Source organism: Pseudophryne corroboree, chromosome 4 (assembly GCF_028390025.1).
Source record: "Pseudophryne corroboree isolate aPseCor3 chromosome 4, aPseCor3.hap2, whole genome shotgun sequence".
In the NCBI taxonomy this organism is placed as follows: domain Eukaryota; kingdom Metazoa; phylum Chordata; class Amphibia; order Anura; family Myobatrachidae; genus Pseudophryne; species Pseudophryne corroboree.
In genome coordinates, this window is record NC_086447.1 from 826,333,242 (window position 1) to 826,353,417 (window position 20,176).

The 20,176-nt window shown below is 40.0% G+C and overlaps 1 protein-coding gene and 1 pseudogene across 2 annotated transcripts in view; one reads left to right on the forward strand and one right to left on the reverse strand.

The window, feature by feature from the left end:
* Positions 1-20,176, reverse strand: part of MACROD2 (mono-ADP ribosylhydrolase 2) — a 3,123,444-nt gene that overhangs the window by 1,729,070 nt on the left and 1,374,198 nt on the right. The gene's annotated exons all lie outside the window — the stretch shown is intronic.
* LOC134913744 (5S ribosomal RNA) lies at positions 9,380-9,498 on the forward strand (annotated as a pseudogene).

Consider the following 20,176-nt stretch of genomic DNA (forward strand, 5'->3'; position numbering starts at 1 on the left):
TAGAATCCTAAATTTCTCAACCCTGCCGTCACACTGTTGCAGCAAGGAACTGAGAGTGTACAATCGGTAGCGGAAAACTGACTCCAGTAATGGGAGGTAAGACCTCATACACCCCCTTCATTTTTTTATAGTGTCTAATTATCTTTAGTACTTATCCTTTTGTATCAGTGTCCATTTCCCTATAGATTGTAAACTTGCGAGCAGGGTCCTCTTACCTTTTTGTTTATTTTTTTATTGCTTTTGTTGCCAATTGTAAAGCGCAATGGAAAATGTTGGCGCTATATAAGTAACTTGTGATAAATAAATGATTCAAACACATTCCATTTCTCTTACTGGCACATACCTTAAGAATGGCATGTGATGGCGGAGAAACACAGACGTACAATCTGAGCAGCTTGTGTAACTGCCAGTATGCAGCCCTCTCACCCTGCCGCAGTGCGCCCACTGGTGCCATCCCTGACACCTGGTGCTCAGTGGTAAAAGCTTCTGTAGCCTCTGGAATGTAGGCCACTGTTTACAATAGGTGTACTAACATATACTCGCTGCGCAGCGGGCACGGTGCCTCCCCAAGAGGGAGAATAGTTGTCGGTATCCCGGTGGTTGGGATCCCGGTGCTGGTATACAGAGCGCCAGTATCCCGACAGCCGGGATATCGAGTGCCTCCCATTTACAATCATGTGCAGACAAAGAGGTAATGTAAGCAACGACTTAAATACCAATCACCTGGGCATCATAGTAACATAGTATCTAAGGTTGAAAAAAGACAATTGTCCATCGAGTTCAACCTATTTGTGGTCTCCTATGCACGATTATTTTGTAGAAAATTTTGACTGAAGTTGATGACTGCCGTTACGTTTTAGCCCTCTTTTTTATAATAACCATAGTGCGTGACTATGCCCCGTAACCCTGGATATCCTTATCAATTAGGAATTTATCTAACCCATTCTTAAAGGTGTTGACTAAGTCGGCCATTACAACTCCCTCAGGCAGGGAATTCCAAACGTATCGTCCTTACCATAAAAAACCTTTACGCCGTATTGTGCGAAATCTCCTCTCCTCTAACCTGAGCGAGTGTCCACGAGTCCTCTGTGTTGATCTAACCAAAAACAGGTCCTGCGCAAGATCTGTATATTGACCCCTTATATATTTGTAAATGTTGGACATGTCCCCAAGTCCATCACTAGTCTAAAGTAACCTAGACAGCACTCAACATGTCATATGTATTTTCTAAGCATAAAATGTATGCAGATAAAGATTTCATAAATTGATGAACGCCAAATATAGTAACATTGTGCCTTATTTACATCATAATGACTGTAGATCTTGTCTGTGATGTTGAATAATATTAAATGTTCCTTTTAAATCCCAGGATTACTAAGAAAAGCAGAGACTCCACAGCATTGATACATTAACTGCAACATTTTTTATTTATTTTTTAAATGGAAAATAAAAAGAGAGAAAAACGTATCTTATTTCAGACATCTGTTTTGGGTGATCCATGAAATGCACAGCTACGGACCTGAGCGCCTCCTAAGTGCTTTTATGCATTTTTCATTCTGTACTACAGATCTTCACTTTGATGCTGTGCAACCCATTAACTTCTGCACTGAATCTGCCAGTGTGTGCCCTCTCGTACATCTCACCAGTAACAACAATAAATCCCAAATATGAAGATTTCATGTCAGCACTTCAATAGGTTTAGGGTGTTCCCGTAGTAAATAAAATATTTAGTCCTTGACAATTACTTTTGCTTTAAATCCATTTATGTCAAATGGAACTACCATATTGGTCTGTCTCATCTCACCCAGCCATTTAAGAATTTCTTGTTTTATTAATTATTCGCTATAATTTTAGTCTAGAACATTACCATGGCATGTGGTTTTATATATTGTGTTGTCCCCTGGACCAGCCAGTGGCGTTGGAATGGGGGAGGCGGGAGGGGCAGGCGCTGGAGAGGGGGAGCGATTGCCTCCGAAACCCCGCTGAGACTCCTCCTTTAAAAGTCTGCCGCCAGCGCCGCAGCGTGCTGCCCCCTGTGCTGTCCTAGCCAGTTCTTCAACATTACTGGGAGGAGGCGGGGATGTCCCGGCACGCCTCCTCCCAGTAATGCCTCCCTGAAGAGTGAAGTGCCGACCAGGACAGGACATGTGGCAGCAGGATGCGGCGCCAGTGGCAGCCTTTTTGCAGTAGGAGTCTCCGCGGGGAGCCGGAGGTAAGCGCTCCCAGCACAGGGTGTGGGGTGGGGGGGGGAGCCAAAACGGATATTTTACTATGCCCCCCCAACCACAACCCATTCCTGCGCCCCTGGTACCAGCCAAGCTTCTGCTGCAAATTTAGGGGCTAATTCTAAGTTGGGAGCAATAAAAAGAAAAAGAACAATTTGCTTTGCACCTTGCAGGTGGGGCCAGGGTTGGAATGGCCCACAGGGGCCCAGGGGAAACCCCCGGTGGGCACCACTACAGGTTCTAGACTGTGTTCTTCAATTATGCATATGTTACCTTTTACTTCACAGGACTATGGTGTATTTTCTACAGTGCATTCCTGTTATTAATCTAGTACATTAGTATGCATGCACTATAAGTGTTTACTATATATATATATATATATATATATATATAGCATACATACGGCGGCACTCCAATAAATCACGCTGACACCGGCAAGTGCTTCAACGTTTCGAGGGTTTATTCCCTCGTCATCCTGATGACGAGGGAATAAACCCTCGAAACGTTGAAGCACTTGCCGGTGTCAGCGTGATTTATTGGAGTGCCGCCGTATGTATGCTATTGTTGGAGTTCCCTGCACAGGACCCAAACGGAAGGCACCATTTGTATGTACTTGCTGGGAGTGCTGTCTATTTGGAGATTTATATATATATATATATTTATTTATATTACAGAGTCCTGCCCATGTACTCTCTACTGGTTAGAAAAATCAATGTGGTGGCTAGCCACACCCCCTCTGTAGACTAGACACACCACTAATGGGACCCTACCACTGCATTTCCCCGGTGGGCCCTTCATGCCCACCGGGAAAATGCCCAGTCCAATACTCGGTGGGGCAGAAGTAAAATGTGCAGAGATCAGGTCCATAGCTAGGCATGTGTGACCGGTGCCACAGATGTACCTGATAAGCAACCTGCAGTCTGCGCAGCAAATTGGAGCATCTTTATGACTCCCCAGTAAATGCTGCTCTTACCTGTGCTTCCGACCCCCTGAATTTGTGCCCTATTACAGCTGTGGCAAAGTCATTTAGATTTTATTCTTTTTCGGGAGGGGGGGGGGGGGGGGAGTGTCCAAACTCAGCTCTGTGTTGCAGTGTAAAAATATAGCTACCAGTATTTGTGGGCTACATGCAAAGAGCAACCAGTATTTACCTTGGGGCCCGGTACAAAAGATATCACTGGGGCCCCCACAACCCTCCTTGACCGCATTTTAATGCAGAGGGTTGTATTAAAAAAATTGTACATATGTGTGTGTATGTATGTATGTATATTAAACAATGTTCAAAATCTGGCACTCTCCTCTCTTCAAATACAGCAGAGCCGGATGCCTTCCTCAGCATACATGCAGAGTTTTTAGTTCATAAAAAGTTTCAGTAAAGAAATTGAAACGTTGAGATAAGGAAGGATCTCCGTTGTTCTTTTTTAAAAATGCTGTGAGTGCCCCCATATGGTCTAAAACACACACACACACACACACACACACACACACACACACACACACACACACACACACTCTATTTCTCTCTTTCTCTGTATATATATATATATATATATATATATGTGTGTGTATATATATATATGTATATATATATATATATATATCTATCTATCCACCACAGTAATTTTTCTCTAATCTACTCCTGGAGAGGTGAGTGCACACGCTTACCAAATCACAGCCACCGGCGCCGCTGTACAGACCAGGCTCCGAGTCCCCACATCAAGCTGCCAGCCTGCCTGCCTGAGTGTGTCTGCGACTCTGCACGCTGGCCTTGCTGTCTGTAGCCGCAGTCCCGCTCCTACTTTGCCGCTCCTCACAGCAGAGACAGGGCAGCGGGGAGGATAGGAGGGATGAATGCAGCGTCATGCATAGCACTACGTCACTGCACACGGGGACTGGCTTCCGGAGTTCTGTACAGCTGACCTGGGGGCTTGGCTGGGGGCAGTCGGGGGGGGGGGGGGTTACAATAGGGGGAGCCGCTGAATGCTGAAAAAAAGCTATTAGTAAAAGCTTTTAAATGCACAGCAGGTGGCCCGCGGCCGGCGCGATGCCACGGTTTATACAATTATTTAAATCAATGCCAGGCTGCTGCCGCCACACTGCAGCAACTGGACCTTGGGGCCCCTCACAATGCCGGGGCCCGGGACGGGTTTTTGCCGGGGCTGCCCTGCATGCAAAAAATAAATACACATATTTGCAACCCCTTGTATTGCAACATGGTTTGTTCCAAAGGCAACGTTACTTGCTTTTTATTATTGTGTTCAAATAATTCTCTTTTTCCCATTCTTAAAATGGGTTAATTGTCTTTTAAAAGGGATTCTGAAACACATCATTTTCGCTATATTAGATGAGAAAAGCGTAAAGTTGAAAAATATCACTACTTAATTAGTTTCATCCACTGAAAGCCATTATAACCTGAAGTTCATGCAGATCAACATAACTCATTACTTTGCATTAAAGATGCTACTCGTTAATAGAGGAAATTACCAAAATCGCACATTTTACATTGATTCCGCTTTTCCACTAAGTTATTTAATCCACATATTTTATATCGATAATACAGTACATTAGGTCAACTGCTTTGCAAATAGATTTAAAGAGTGTATGGTATTATTGTTGTTTGGGAAGGTATACTGAAGAAGCCAATCAGTTTGTGTTAATGAAGTACCAGTTTCCTCTCATTCAGAAATGATGATTTCTATTGGTGCTTATGGCAGGGATAGAAAGTCTTCTACCAACTAAATTTTCCAAGAAAAGCTTGCTGTGTCAAATTGCGCGTTTGGTGGTAGCCTAGACCTACCGTGGAAAAATGTATTAACAATTATTTTTTTAAATATCAAAATAATAAAAAAAAACTGCTATAAATGCATCAATCCTTCTTCAATAGGCTTCCCAGTGATCCACAAGGGAAAGCTACTGCTGGAGATAACTGGGGAACCTATTGCCAACCATAGGGCTTCTAAAACAGGGACAAGCTCCAGTTATGGCAAAAACACCCATTGCCCCATGTAATAAATAAACATCTAGGGCAGTGGTTCCCAAACTTTGTAAAATCATGGCGCCCTAGAGTATCAGAATTTCTTTTATGGCAGTTTCTTATCAAGAAATTTAGACAGAAATGTTAAATTAAGTAAACTGTGTTTATATGTCATCCTTTGGTTCAATTGTGTGTTGAGGGACAAGATTTGCTGCTGTATGTCCACATATTTATGATTAGCAGCCACCAGCACTGGTTTTGCCTATTACATTGACCATAAATTATTTGAATCAGTCCTGGACCACTAATCCAAGGCACCTGTGCAAGTGCCCCGGAGCACCTCAGGGTGCCATGGCACACAGTTTGAGAACCACTGCTCTAGGGTATTACTAACTGAAACTGATATACAGTGGTGGGAATTTCCTTTATAGTATTTCTGCTGCACAGGTAACAAACAACATGATAATGCTGTACTGTAACTGATAGCAACCAATTAGATTCCAGCTGTTATTTTCTAGTACAGTACAAGCAAGCAGCTGATTGGTTTGGTTATCCAGAAATCAGAACCCACACAAATTGTGTGGATCTGAACTGAACCAAAACCTGGTCCGGATCTCCCAAAGAGCTGAGATCTGAGTCCTGGTTCGGCTCTTCCTGTGGCTCGAATTCTGATTTTAATTGTGAATATTGGTTTTGAATTTCAAAAATTACATGTTTTTAGCTATTTCAAAGATTATTATTTTTTAACCGAACCAAGAACCAAATTCGAACAAAAATACTTGTTGGTGGTTTTGCTAAAACAAATACACAATGATGAATTAGAATCAAAATTAAAAACATGGGGGTCCCCACACATCTCTAATTTCAGGGGGTCCCAGCACCTCTTAATAAAGTTTCCTCATGTTAGCAAGGCATTCAATTGTTGTGCATCCTATAACAGCATTTGCCTAACCCAATGCACTTTTTGCAGCAGCTCAGCAGCTGGCCAATATTGTGATATATTATATTATAGCAAACAGAGGAGAATTCCATAGGTCACAAAACAAATCATTTTTGTATGTTATTATTGTTTTGTTCCAGATGGTGGGTTTCCAGCTCTGGTCTTCAAGAACCCCAAACAGCCTGTGTCTCAGGCCGCTGGAACTGCCATTTTGATTGAGTCTCCATGGCTCAAGCATGTATATCACCAACTCTGGCCAATAAATCAAAGCCTAATGTCTGTGTTTCCCTTGCATCTACATAGATGTGAGATTTTATGCTTCATTTTCTCTAATAGGCTTGTCTCTTCCAGCTCCAGAAGACGTATGGCACCTTTAGGGAGCGTCCCGTGTGTGTGCAAAATCACACTACTGTCTGGTAAAAGAGGAAGAATATCGTATATGGTAAAATATAATGCATATTGCGTATTTTTTTATGTTTTTCATGTACTGTACTAATTTAATAAATAATCTCTAACATTAACCCTTTTTCTATATACAGGTTGAGTATCCCTTATCCAAAACGCTTGGGACCAGAGGTATTTTGGATATCGGATTTTTCCGTATTTTGGAATAATTGCATACCATAATGATATATCATGGCGATGGGACCCAAGTCTAAGCACAGAATGCATTTATGTTTCCTATACACCTTATACACACAGCCTGTAGGTTATTTTAGCCAATATTTTTAATAACTTTGTGCATTAAACAAAGTGTGTGTACATTCACACAATTCATTTATGTTTCATATACACCTTATACACACAGCCTGAAGGTCATTTAATACAATATTTTTAATAACTTTGTGTATTAAACAAAGTTTGAGTACATTGAGCCACAGAAAACAAAGATTTCACTATCTCACTCTCACTCAAAAAAGTCTGTATTTCGGAATATTCCGTATTTCGGAATATTTGGATATGGGATACTCAACCAGTACCAACAAAACTGTGTGACACTACTAATTCATGTTAGATGGTAATTTTTCATTACAGTCCCACTGTGGAATATTTTAAGTGTCAGAATTACAGGCACCAAAATAAATATATATATATATATATATATATATATATATATAGTGTAGAAGCAGGTCGGCACTCCATTAGAAGAGGTCCTCCGTGATGCGGTGGTTAGAAGAAAAAGAAGATGCGGCCACCAACGTTTCGGGACCAACACACCCTATTCACCTTGACCAAGGTGCGTGTTGTTCCCCGAAACATTGGTGGTTTCTGGATGTACTTTTAATACAATACTCGAATTAAGACTCTGAGTGCCGCCCGCATCTTCTTTTTCTTTATCTATCTATCTATCTATCTATCTATATATATATATATATATATATATATATGTATTTGATTTTCCACTTTTGGATCTCTGTGTATGAGGACACACAAGGAGAGCTGCTGGGAAATAAAAGAAGCTTAATATTATTTATCCCATTGCCGGATCCTCATATATATTTTTTGGACATATGAAAGTATTGTAGGTAAATTAAATAAAAATTTGGACAAATTAATTACAAGCCTTTGGAAGATGAATATTAACCATCAGATGGTCGCAAATAGGAAGATTCATTAAATACTACAAAACTATGGAAGTTAATTATACATAATAATTCTTAGTAAAATATGGATTATAATTTTGTGAAAATACAGCTGTTTCAAACTAATTAATTACCTTTTCATAAAAAACACTCCTGAAGAAGTCGACATACGACGAAACGCGTTGAGTGAAAAAAATTTTTATTGTTTGCAAAAGTTGTTATTCAATTTTTTGGCTGTAATGAACAATAACACATTGTAAAAGTGTACATCATTTTTTATCAGTATTGAAATTTAATTATTTTAGCAATAAAAAGCAACAGATGTTTTAAAGTTTAAAGGGTGTTTGTGTGATGTCATCCTCTTTTTGTCAGAAACCAATATAACCATATTAAATTGTATTATACATAAATATATTTATTTCAGTCATTAAGTGCGCTCCACAGAGATATACTATTTCTTGATTTCTATTTTTGGTCTTGTTCGACAGGGGACCATCTCTGTGTAGAAGCTTGCCCCTTAATAAAATTATTGAGTACAATCAAAGGTATAGGTCCAATTTTAGAGCACAAAAAGGATCTCTTATTCTATATATATATGTATATACAACTTCAGATGTATAAGACTAGATTCAAGAACAAAGAATACCCCGATACCATCTTAAAAGAAGCCATCACTAAAACCAATGAGGTGGAGAGGTCCAAACTGCTGGAATATAAAACCAAGGACACAACAAAAGACTCCATAGCCTTCATAACTACCTGCAGCCGACATGAGAAATCCATTAGAGATTTTTTCAGGAACCACTGGAAAATACTACAAATGGATCCTATTCTCAAGGAGATTCTCCCTCCTCGCCCAGAAATTGTATTAAAAAAATCACGGAATCTGAAAGACATCCTGGCCCCAAGTATGCTAACAACGGAACAGGAAAAAGACCCCACCTGGCCTAAGTGTTTGGGCTCTTACAAGTGTGGACCTTGCAACGTCTGCAAGTTCCTACACCCAAACAGGAAAACCTTTACGGATGGAGAAAAAAAGAAGGAGTATAAGATTAAAGATTACATGAACTGTAATACTCAATCAGTAATCTATCTACTGGAATGCTATTGTGGAAAACAGTACATCAGAAAAACGAAACGACCTTTGAAGCTGAGGATACAGGAACACATCAGAAACATCAAGAATAAAGTAGAAAGTCATGCCGTATCCAAACACTTCAATCTGGTGCACAATTCCAATCCAGAGGCATTAACCTTCAAGGCCATTGAACTGGTTAAATTGGGCGAAAGAGGAGGCGATCTAGCCAACAAGCTGTCTCGTCGCGAAATGTTCTGGATTTTCCAACTCCAGACATTACAGCCGATGGGATTCAACGATAATTATGAAATCGCCCCTTTCTTATAAAATCTTATTAGTGCATGCTGAGTATTCCTACCCACTCACCTCTGCTCCCTTCTCCCCTCTCCTCCTCCCCCAGCTCGTACCCACCCCCTCTCCCCCCCCCCCCCCCTCCCCCCTTAAACCCCCATCCCCCCTCCCCTCCACTGCATTATTTTAGAGATAATTATCACTGTCACGTAAATTTCCTTGTATATATTTTATATATATATTTTTTTATATAAAATTGGTGGAATGCCAGCTAAAAAGACTCAATATTGCTACAGTCAAACCACACTGGAAATGCCCAACTACGTCCGATCTTGGAAGCCAAGCAGTGCTGGGCCTGATCAGTACCAGAGGGGGAGACCATCTGGGAAGATCAGGTACTGTATCATATAATAGTACGAGATGTATGGCAAATCCCCATAGCACTAGCACTTTATTCATATAGTAAAAGATGCATGGTAAATCACCTAATAATCCCCATAGCATTAGCACTTTATTGATGCACCTACATGCACTGTACATTTTTGCCTATTTAATCAGATACACTATCTAAATAGCACTCTAAACACATGCACTTCACAAATATTATAGTCCATTTAATCAGATGCACCATCTACTAGCGTTCTCAGTTAAATAATATGCACTTTATTTATGTATAAGATCACACCCTACATTAATAAACAATAAAAAGCAATGCAATAAAGTTCTGGTGTCTTAAACTTGTTTCATTCTCTTTTACATGCAATTACTGTATCAAAACATGAAGAATATCTTCCCAAAGATGGCCGACGCACAGTCAATACAATATAGAAAACTACAACAAAATGGCCACCGCTGTGCAAGTCAGAAACTGTAAACCAACTCGTCTTCCCGGCGGGCGCGTGCGCAGTGAAACCGCTATGCAAGTTATGGAACTTTGAATCACCTCGTCCTCCGGATCCCCGGCGGGCGCGTGCGCAGTGAAACCCAGGAAGTGGGGCGGAAACCGCGGGCGGACGCGGCCAGCATTCAACACCGGAAGTGGGGCGGAAGTATCGTCCCGGCCGTGTTTACAAGCAGCAGACTTGTTTGAAACGTTTTTAAATGTTTTTAACACCTAAAAGACACTCGTTTTTTAATATATATACAAGTAATAAGCTCCAATATGTGTCAGCATTTTATACATCCAATGTGAAGGGTATTATAAGATATGCAAATTTTGGAAACAGGAAGTGATGTCATCATGAACTCCTAATTGTCATCACTATAAATAACCAGTCAGTCCCAGTACACCCCAGCCCCTTGATGAAGTCTATGTGACGAAACGCGTTGGAAGACCTGTACCTACCTCATCTCCAGATAAGGAATTACCTTTTTATTGATTTTATTGTAGTTTTTATACATTTTAAGTACTTTAGTCCAGCTGTGTTTTGTATTGTTGTCCCATTTTTTACGTTATATGTTTTACTGCTAATATATTGTTTTTACTAACAAATTGTTATTTATTATATAATTCACGCTGATATTTATTACATTGATTTAACACCAGTGGTCGCTATACATCCCTCATCCTTTGTTTATCATCACTATTTATTTCAGGGAAGGTACCACCCCTGTTTTTTATTGAGGGAAAAAGCTGATGCCCCGTGAATACCATAGGGGAGTGTTTTTAAAATGACTTATGTTTAAGAACAACTTATCACTACATACACAGCATATCTGAAACGTGTTCCCATCACATGTGGCGCATTAATAATCTGTTCATATAGATATATATATATATATATATATATATATATAATTTCTTTTACACAATACTAATTTTATATAAATAGCTTTTTTTTCCAAAAGGACACAATACAGAGTATTTAGATTTGCACATATAAGGCAGCCATTTTGGATAATCGGTTCCAAGGATTTTTCATCCTATTTATTACTCTGCACAGGAGAAAAAAAATCCCCCATAAGTATAATTTTTTTCATGTATGTGATCTTGAAAAAAAAAACAGTTTGCCTAATAACATCGAGCAAAAACTTGCAGTAAACCCCATTTTTTTGCATGAAAAATGTATTGGGTACTATTGAATTCCCCCTATTTGTTTTATATTTTATTTCTTAAATATTTGTCTGGACCTACAAAAAATTACTGACTAACTCTAATTGCAGCCTAGCCTTCACCCTTACCCTAGCTGTAAAGTCGTGTCTGACATTCTAGCTATCGACATTCACAGTGTCAACATCCTGAATTTCAACATTCAGATCATGTTGTCAATCTAAATGCTGCCGTTATGACTACATTCCCAAATGTATAGTGTTTCGGTATATGCTGGGGATATCCTGTATACTGTAAGTAAATATTAATAAATAAAATGCATTTATTTCTCTCAGTCACTCTCCCAAGTGAAGGTGGAGCAGAGTTTTATTTATTTTATTATTTATTTGTTAGTGAGTCCGTACCAATAGCCAGGCAGTAGAGGCGTGAATAAAATTCCCCTGCTTGAAACTTATTGACAAACGGGCATACTTTCTAAGAGCTCTAGTGACTGCTGGGAGCAGGCCAGCAGAGGAACACACATATCCAATTTCGGAGTGCCTGAGATGTCATCTGGTTCCCCAGGGTGGTCATCAGGTCTAAATGCGGGGATGTGTGGATTAGCCTGAATAAGACCCAGTCACTGCCAGAATGTGGTTATTCAAGAACAGCAACACAATATTATCTGGAAATAGGAGTCCTCCAAAACACATTCCTTCTCAAAGAGACCAGCGCAGGCCAACACATGCCTGCAATAGGTTGTGCAACTAACTAATGTGGTCTTCTACATCTTGAAAACACTTGCAGGCTTTACTCCGCTCAAAATTATATACTTCCGGCAACACGATTCCACCACCTAGTACTGACCTACTACTAGATGTATTTTTAGAAACATCTCAGGCAAAATCAAAAGCTCTTCAACATGGAATCCCAGGCCAGCATCTCAGTTTGCCACTTAGCAGAGACCAGAGCGAAAGTAAAATAAAAATAAAAACCAAGCTTTCATTATTAATGCTTTTTCTTTAGTACAGAAAAAAATGTGTTTTGATGTGCATTACATGCTCTGACCTGTACTTGTCAACAAGATAAATGGCACAGCACATGGTAACTGGCGAAATAACTTTATTCATATTGACGTGTTTCCCTTTTTCACATGCTTTTAACCCAGTTTCCGTGTCACAGAGGGATTTCACCTATTATAATCCTGTCCATATGAGCTAGGGTTGACCATCGAAGGATATGCCATCCATGGTCAATGGGTCAGCAGGAAACCAACAATGTTTGGCGCCCTTGCATGAGTAGACTGTGGCCGCCATCAAATTTCTGCCACGGCTAGTGTCAGCTGCCCTGCCTTATAGCAAGATACAGTTACAAGAAGACAGGGCTACCAACAGTCGATTCGAACGGTCAATGGATCCACTCATTCTGGTGTTCCTTTCAGTAACACAAGAAAGATCATCGTACTATCATGAGTGGACTACATAGCCATTAAATGGGAAATAACACATTGTGCCCTGCAACATTATAAAAAAATAACAACATAGTTTTAACTCTACATACGGTCAGTATTCAGGGCTGGATCTAGGCCTTGTGGCGCCCAGGGCAAAAAAATAGGGGTGTGGCTTCAGAGAAGGGGCGTGGTCAGTTATGCCCCCTGTAGCTGTGCCCTCAGCAGTTGTGCCCCCAGTAGCGTCGATCACCCCCCCAAAAAAAAATACTCACAATCCCCGCTCCTGCTTCCTGACTGCTGCTGTCCTCCGTCTCCGGCCGCCGGCGCCGCTCCTCGGATCTATGGGAGAGACGTCATGACGTCTCTCCCATAGCACAGCATAGACACTAGAGGTCAATTATGACCCCTAGCGTCTATGTGCCGGTCCCATAATGCCGTGCGGTGCACGATGCTGTCATCACCGCACCAGACAGCACCACCAGTAGCGGTTCTTGCCACAGTGGCGGCGCCCTCCGGAAGGCGGTGCCCCCGGGCAAAAATCCTGCATACCCATAGCAAGATCCGCTACTGTCAGTATTCTAAGTACTACACGCGGACCATTATCTGGGAATTACATGTAAAGAAATGGCATTATGAGAAACTCGCACTGTTTGCACAAGAATTAGATGCTTTAGTTTAGAAGTGGTCCCCAGTTTTAGACAGCTAACTTTAATGGAACACTGAGCAACCCAGTCAGAAAAGAAAGGTCAGGAGTCTGCAAAGTAATAACAGAGAGAGGAAGAAAAATGATGACTATAAATGTTTTAAAAAGGGCAGAGAGCAAGAGACTGCAGAAGAGCCAGGATCCTGTCCTAAGAATCCACAGATGTGAGGGGAATTGATGTAAGTGTGGGCTCTTTGTTGAAGTGCAGTGTTATATGAACACTGCAAGAGCTTTTAGAGTTTCATTAGTGACTTTACCTATTAGGTAAATTTAAGTTGCTTTTGAAACAAGGGAAAGTGTTTTTCAAATTATGGAAATCTTCATAATTACAGTCTGCTTACCAGAGCTTTTAAAGGGGTTTTTAATGCTACAAATGCATATTTCCCTTGGTATTGTACTTAATGAACAGCTATATGAATAAAGGGAAAAGAGCACCCTAAATTAATAGCTTAAGGCAGGGTTAGCCAAACAGTGGGCATACTTTCAGAGCATACTAGTGCAACACTGTTATTCTCAATACGTTCACTGACTCAGAACCTGAATATCCAGGTTGTACATGGAGAGTGGATATAGTCTGCGCTGTAACAATCTGGATGCTGGATAACTACAGGCGACACCAGAGAGCACACATCTGCCATTGTTCTACTGCAAATTCTTAATTACAGTACAATGCATCTTACTTGTCATCATATAGATACACACAGCAGACAGGCTTTCTGCTCTTTCTTTTGTTGGTTAAAGCTTTAGTACTACTATTGGAAGTGTACAGCGTTAAACTAACGAACTCGCACCCCATTCACTTAATCAACTATCTTTCCCCGAGGACCGGGTTTTATCTTCAGCTGTGTGATCTCATTTTATAGTACATATGAGAAAAGTCATCATGACTGTAAAGGGGGGTACACACGGAGAGATCCGTGCTTAGTTTCTAAGCAATCTGACTAGAAATTAAGCACAGATTTCTCCGTGTGTATGCCCCACTACGTTAGCGATGCGCGGCCCCGCGCGTTGCTATCGCTGGTACTAGATTGGCCTGGCCTGCAGGCACAATCTAGCACATCGCTCATTTCATCGCTGGGTGAAATGAGTGGCACCAGCGCCCCCCCCCACTCGCTCTGCACACATCGCGCTTTAAGTAATCTATAGCCTGCAGTGTCTGTTTTGTTTAGGTAATCTGGAGTGATTGTTATATGCAGAATTTAGGCTGTTTAATTGTTAGATATTTGGGGAATTTGGGATGTCCTCCTCCCATATCATTATTTGTTTGTTTTAGCTTTTATTGCCCACCAGTGGGTGTTGGGCAATGGGTGGGGTCTTAAGCAGTGAACCTATACCTTACACATGTTAATGTTAGTTCATATTAGAGCATAGGTTCTCAAACTCGGTCCTCATTACCCCACACAGTGCATGTTTTGCAGGTCTCCTCACAGAATCACAAGTTAAATAATAAGCTCCACCTGTGGACCTTTTACAATGTGTCAGTGAGTAATTAATACACCTGTGCACTTGCTGAGTTACCTGCAAAACATGCACTGTGTGGGGTCCTGAGGACCGAGTTTGAGAACCTGTGTATTAGAGTATACTTGGCTGATTAAGCCTGGCTGATTGATCCAGGGTGTAGGACTCAAAGGGAGTAGACTCAAAGGGAGCAGATATATAATTTTTTTTTTTTAAGTCACAAAGTTTTATTGTCGAGAGAGAAGCAATGACAAATGGAGGTAATTATCATAATCAGCACAAGAAAACTAGAATAACAGCAACATAAAACAGAAAAGGTGAGAGCGTAAATTAACATGTTGAAGTACATAGACTAGAAAATTAAGTGCATGAATTTGTCTCTATTTTTTTTTTTTAAACAAACCCAAAAACAATCAGGAATTAGGAACAAAAATAGAAAATAAGAAAGAATATTCCAAAGGGCCAACCAGTGGAAGGGAAAAAGAAGTCAGAGGGAAAAAGAAGCAGGGATGATAATGAAAATTGAGGAGAGAAAAGAGTAGAGAGAAATAAAGAGTAAAAAAGCAAAAACAAACCACAGACAAGGGGAGAGCGAGTCGGGAGAAAAGAAGGGTGAGGAAAAAGGGTAGGGTGAACTAGGAGAGACCTGGGAGAGCTACTTGAAATTTAGCGTACCAAGGTGTCCAAACGCTGTGGAATTTATCCACTGTGTTGTTCATCAAGGAGGAAAGGTATTCCATCTTCGCTACAAACCAAACATGATTCATAAGTTCAGGACGGGTTGGAGGGGTGGGAAGTTTCCACGATTTAGCAATCTGTAATTTAGCTGCACAGGCTATATGCATAGCCAGTTTGTTTTCAGGCTTGGATAGCTGACAGGCTGGGGCACACAGGAGCAGCGTCTCAGGAGGGAGGGGGGGGGGCAGTCCGGAATAAGAGACTGAATAAGGATACAGACCATTGACCAGAAAGAGGCTATCTTCGGGCAGCTCCACCAAATATGAATATACAAGCCTACTTGACCACATTGGCGCCAACAGAGGTTAGAAGTGTTCGGATATATTTGGTGTAAGCGTTCAGGAACCAAATACCAGCGTGCATAGACTTTGTAGGAGTTCTCCTTAATGGAGACGCTAATAGAACATTTAGAAATATTCAATCGAACAGATTCCCATACGTCATCATCTAGGGAGGTCCCCAAGTCCGTTTCCCATGCAAGTTCATGTGCTGTGCGTGGAGGCGAAACTGGAGACAAAATGGACTGATACAAAATCAAAATAATGCCTCAATCCGTGAAATGGTACATGCAAAGGCGCTCCATCGGAGTCGGGACATTAGGAAGAGGCGTTGTCCTAGTAGGCAGATATATAATTTTAATATCAAAGCCTGGACTTAGCCTGGACTTAAACTGGACGAAAAACTGAAAGAAAACCTCAAACAACAACAGATGAACTACTTATCAATAGCAACTGTATATGCAAATTTATCACCCTCCAACTTTCACTCTGTGAACACTATACAACCCACTTGCAGAAAAGAACATATGTAAGATCAAGTTTCCATCCATAATCAGGATCACAAAGATCTTCTTTGGGACAATTGTGAGTTCATCTTCTCATCTACAAACACTTAAAAAAAAAAAACAGAATTACCATTGCTTCTTTTTTTTTTTTTCCAAAAATGTTTTTATTTCGATTTTACATTTAAAACATTTTAAATACAAAGCCAACAAAGCAGTACTTGAAAAGTAGTTGAGAGACATTACATTACAGAATGACTATAATATAGGACATTGTATTCATAATATTAAATATACAGAATATCAGCAAGGTATCTAACCAATCAGGAAAGAGCAGTCTCTTCCAAGAGAAAGAATAGAAAACGAGAAACAAGAAAAAGGAAGAAGAAGAGGTATATAAAAGTAGGAAAAAGGAGTGAAGGAGTGGATGAGGGAAAGAAAGAGGAGGGGGGGAGGGGGACGGATCGCCTGCAGCCCAATAACTCCTAACCATTTTAACTCAGTTGAATGGGGGGGTCAGATAGAAGTGTTGTAGTCTCATACCATAAAGTTGTACGAAAACAATTGTGAATCTGTTTCTTTATTGAAATGTTTAAAGTATCAATAAAAGATTCCCAAACATCAAAAAATTTCTTAATGCGTTGTTCTTTATGAAGTGAAGTCTCCATCCAATCCATTTTGAATACATAAAATAGTTTATCCTTGAACATTTGTAATGAAGGAGGGGATGGGTGTATCCATTGTTGTAAAATACATTTTTTCGCCACGGCTGAAAGAATCAACAATAATTTACGACATCCCGGGGAAATTCTAGAGGTAGTTGATAGTATACCAAAAATGGCCCATTCCGGGGACAATGGTAAAAAATGAACTAGTTCTGCAATGGCAAATTGTTTTATTTGAAGCCAGAAATTTTTTATATGAATACAATCCCACAAACAATGAAAAAGAGTAGCCTCAGGTCGCGTGCATTTTAGACATGTTGAAGTGGAAGACACCCCCATTAATTGACATCGAGAGGGTGATAAATAGCCCCTATAAAAAATTTTGAAGAACATTTCTTGGTACATAATAGTTGGGAGAGTGCGATTGGAATGTAGAAGCGCTTTTAGAATGACTGCTTCGCTAAGATCAGGAAAGTGTCTCTGCCATCTAGTAATACTAGTGTCGTAGTGGCCTCCATAATACGGTGTTCGCAATATTTTGTAAAACATAGAAATAGCTCCTCTAGTATTAAATAGAGATTGAAAGGCAATATCCAACTGGTTCATCCAGTCCATGGGAGAAAGATAAGAAATCACTTTGGAAACATAGGGGGTCATTCCGAGTTGTTCGCTCTGTAAAAATCTTCGCATCGCAGCGATTTTCCGCTTAATGCGCATGCGCAATGTCCGCACTGCGACTGCGCCAAGTAAATTTGCTATGCACTTAGGAATTTTACTCACGGCATTTTCATCGTTCTGGCGATCGTAATGTGATTGACAGGAAATGGGTGTTACTGGGCGGAAACAGGCCGTTTTATGGGCGTGTGGGGAAAAACGCTACCGTTTCCGGAAAAAACGCAGGAGTGGCTGGAGAAACGGGGGAGTGTCTGGGCGAACGCTGGGTGTGTTTGTGACGTCAAACCAGGAACGACAAGCAGTGAAATGATCGCAGATGCCGAGTAAGTCTGAAGCTACTCAGAAACTGCTACGAGGTGTGTAATCGCAATATTGCGAATACATCGTTCGCAATTTTAAAATGCTAAGATTCACTCCCAGTAGGCGGCGGCTTAGCATGAGCAAATCTGCTAAAATTCACTTGCGAGCGAACAACTCGGAATGACCCCCATAGTGTTGTGCTTGCAAAAAAGCTAAATTATGAATTTGTAAAAAGGAAAATTTAGAGTGAGCCTGAGAAAAAGTGAGAGTACGTTGTGTAGTTGCATTAGTAAGCTGACGAACCGTCGTAAGCCCTCTTTGAGCCCACAAAGTGAAGGGAGCAGAAGCCAATCCGTGTTGGAAGTTTACATTGCCAATTAAAGGAAGAAACAAGGAATATGAAGCGTTAAGTTTCCATTTATTGCGAATCGTATGCCAAACTGACCATGCTGACATTAAGAGAGGGTTATCTAATATTTCTGGCGGGACATCGGATCTCTGAGAATGCAAAAAACAGACCAAATCTGTATTGGTAAGAAAGGATCGTTCCACTGAATAATTGGAATATAATTCAGAGTGTGAAATCCAATCTTTGATGTGCCTACATATAGCAGCATAATTATAGATTTCCATATTTGGAAAGTTAATGCCTCCTTCAGATTTAGTTCTTTGTAACAACCGGAGACTAAGGCGAGGTTTTGTTTTTTTCCAAATAAATTGTCGGAAAGCCGCATCAATTCGTTTAAGATCCGTCTTGGTAAACAAAAGTGGCAGAACCTGAATGGGATATAGCAGTTTCGGAAAAGTAATCATCTTTATAAGGTTAGCTCTTCCCAGATAAGATAATCGTAAATGTTGCCAACCATCCAGCTCCTTAAGAACTGTATCAATAGTACTTTTTATATTAATGGTATATAGATCATAAATATTTCTGGGAAGGCGAATCCCTAGGTAAGAGATATAAGTATCTGCCCATTTCAGATTACCAACCTGTAACGTACCCTTACGAAATATTGCTTTATGGAATCATATTTATGAATATTAATATTTAATATATCATATATGGTATTTAATATATGGATATATTTCAATTAATATGCATTTATCATATATATCTGCAAATATATTATGTCAGGCTTACAAACTAATTGGCTGATACATATATGCAGTCCTTATACATATGACTTATGAAGTTATTAAGTTAAGATTCCTTAAAGAGAGTTCAAGCTTGAATATTACCGCTCTTTTTATATGATTCTTTATTTACAGGCAGATCAAATCGTACAGAATAAGATATACACAGTAGTGATATATATACTAATTATAATTATATATGCTTCCTTCGTTACATAACATAAAACAACATGACATAAGTTTCACAAACAGTTTCAATTGCTAACATAAAATGTATACTTGCAAGTTAAAGATTGCCATCCCAAGAATCATTCCTTCTGCATGTTCTCCATGACTTCTCCTCCTGACTGACTTCCTTCCTTCTCCTTCTTCTTCTCCCTCTCCCTCTTCCTTCTAACTCCTAACTACAAGTCTGGTCCTTTTATCTCATATTTTACCAATTCAAACTATCATATTCTCATAGTTTCCAATGGAATAGGTAATTATAGGTTTGTCAGATTCCAAGGTGTAATAAAACAAACATTGAACTGGGCTGTCGTGTCCTGTTCACGGAGGCATGGTGTCATAAAAGTGTGGTGTCCACACTGCCTTAAGCAAGTATAGTATTGTAAAATCTGGAATGTCTTTTCATCCAAAGTTCTGTTGTATTGACAAGTTTTCCTGGGGTCGGTTACACAATGTTTTATCAATGGATGTGATCTCTTTTCATAGTAGTTAATTTATACTCCCTAGCTTTTAACCTTCACTGGACAATAGACAAACCAGTAGATTCTGATCTACTGTAAGCACACCTGTGAATTCCAATGACCAACAGAGCTCTGTCACATACCTATTATCATTTATGGCCTAATACCTTTTCTCTACAATGACTCTTGATCTTACTGTAACCTCTCTGGCCTTATTTATGACTAGAGCAGAATAAACCTGTTCCCTACACTATTTTTTACCATCTTGCTGTAAAACACAAATATACAGTATATCTATATAAACACATACACAAACCTAATCTCTTAAATCAGCTAAACATTACCTCATACATTCAAACTTATTTCATATCTATTCCTTACTATATATATCCAGTATACTGTCCACTATGGTAACATCGCCTATTTATAATGAATTATATTTTGATTCAGACAATATCCATTGCCC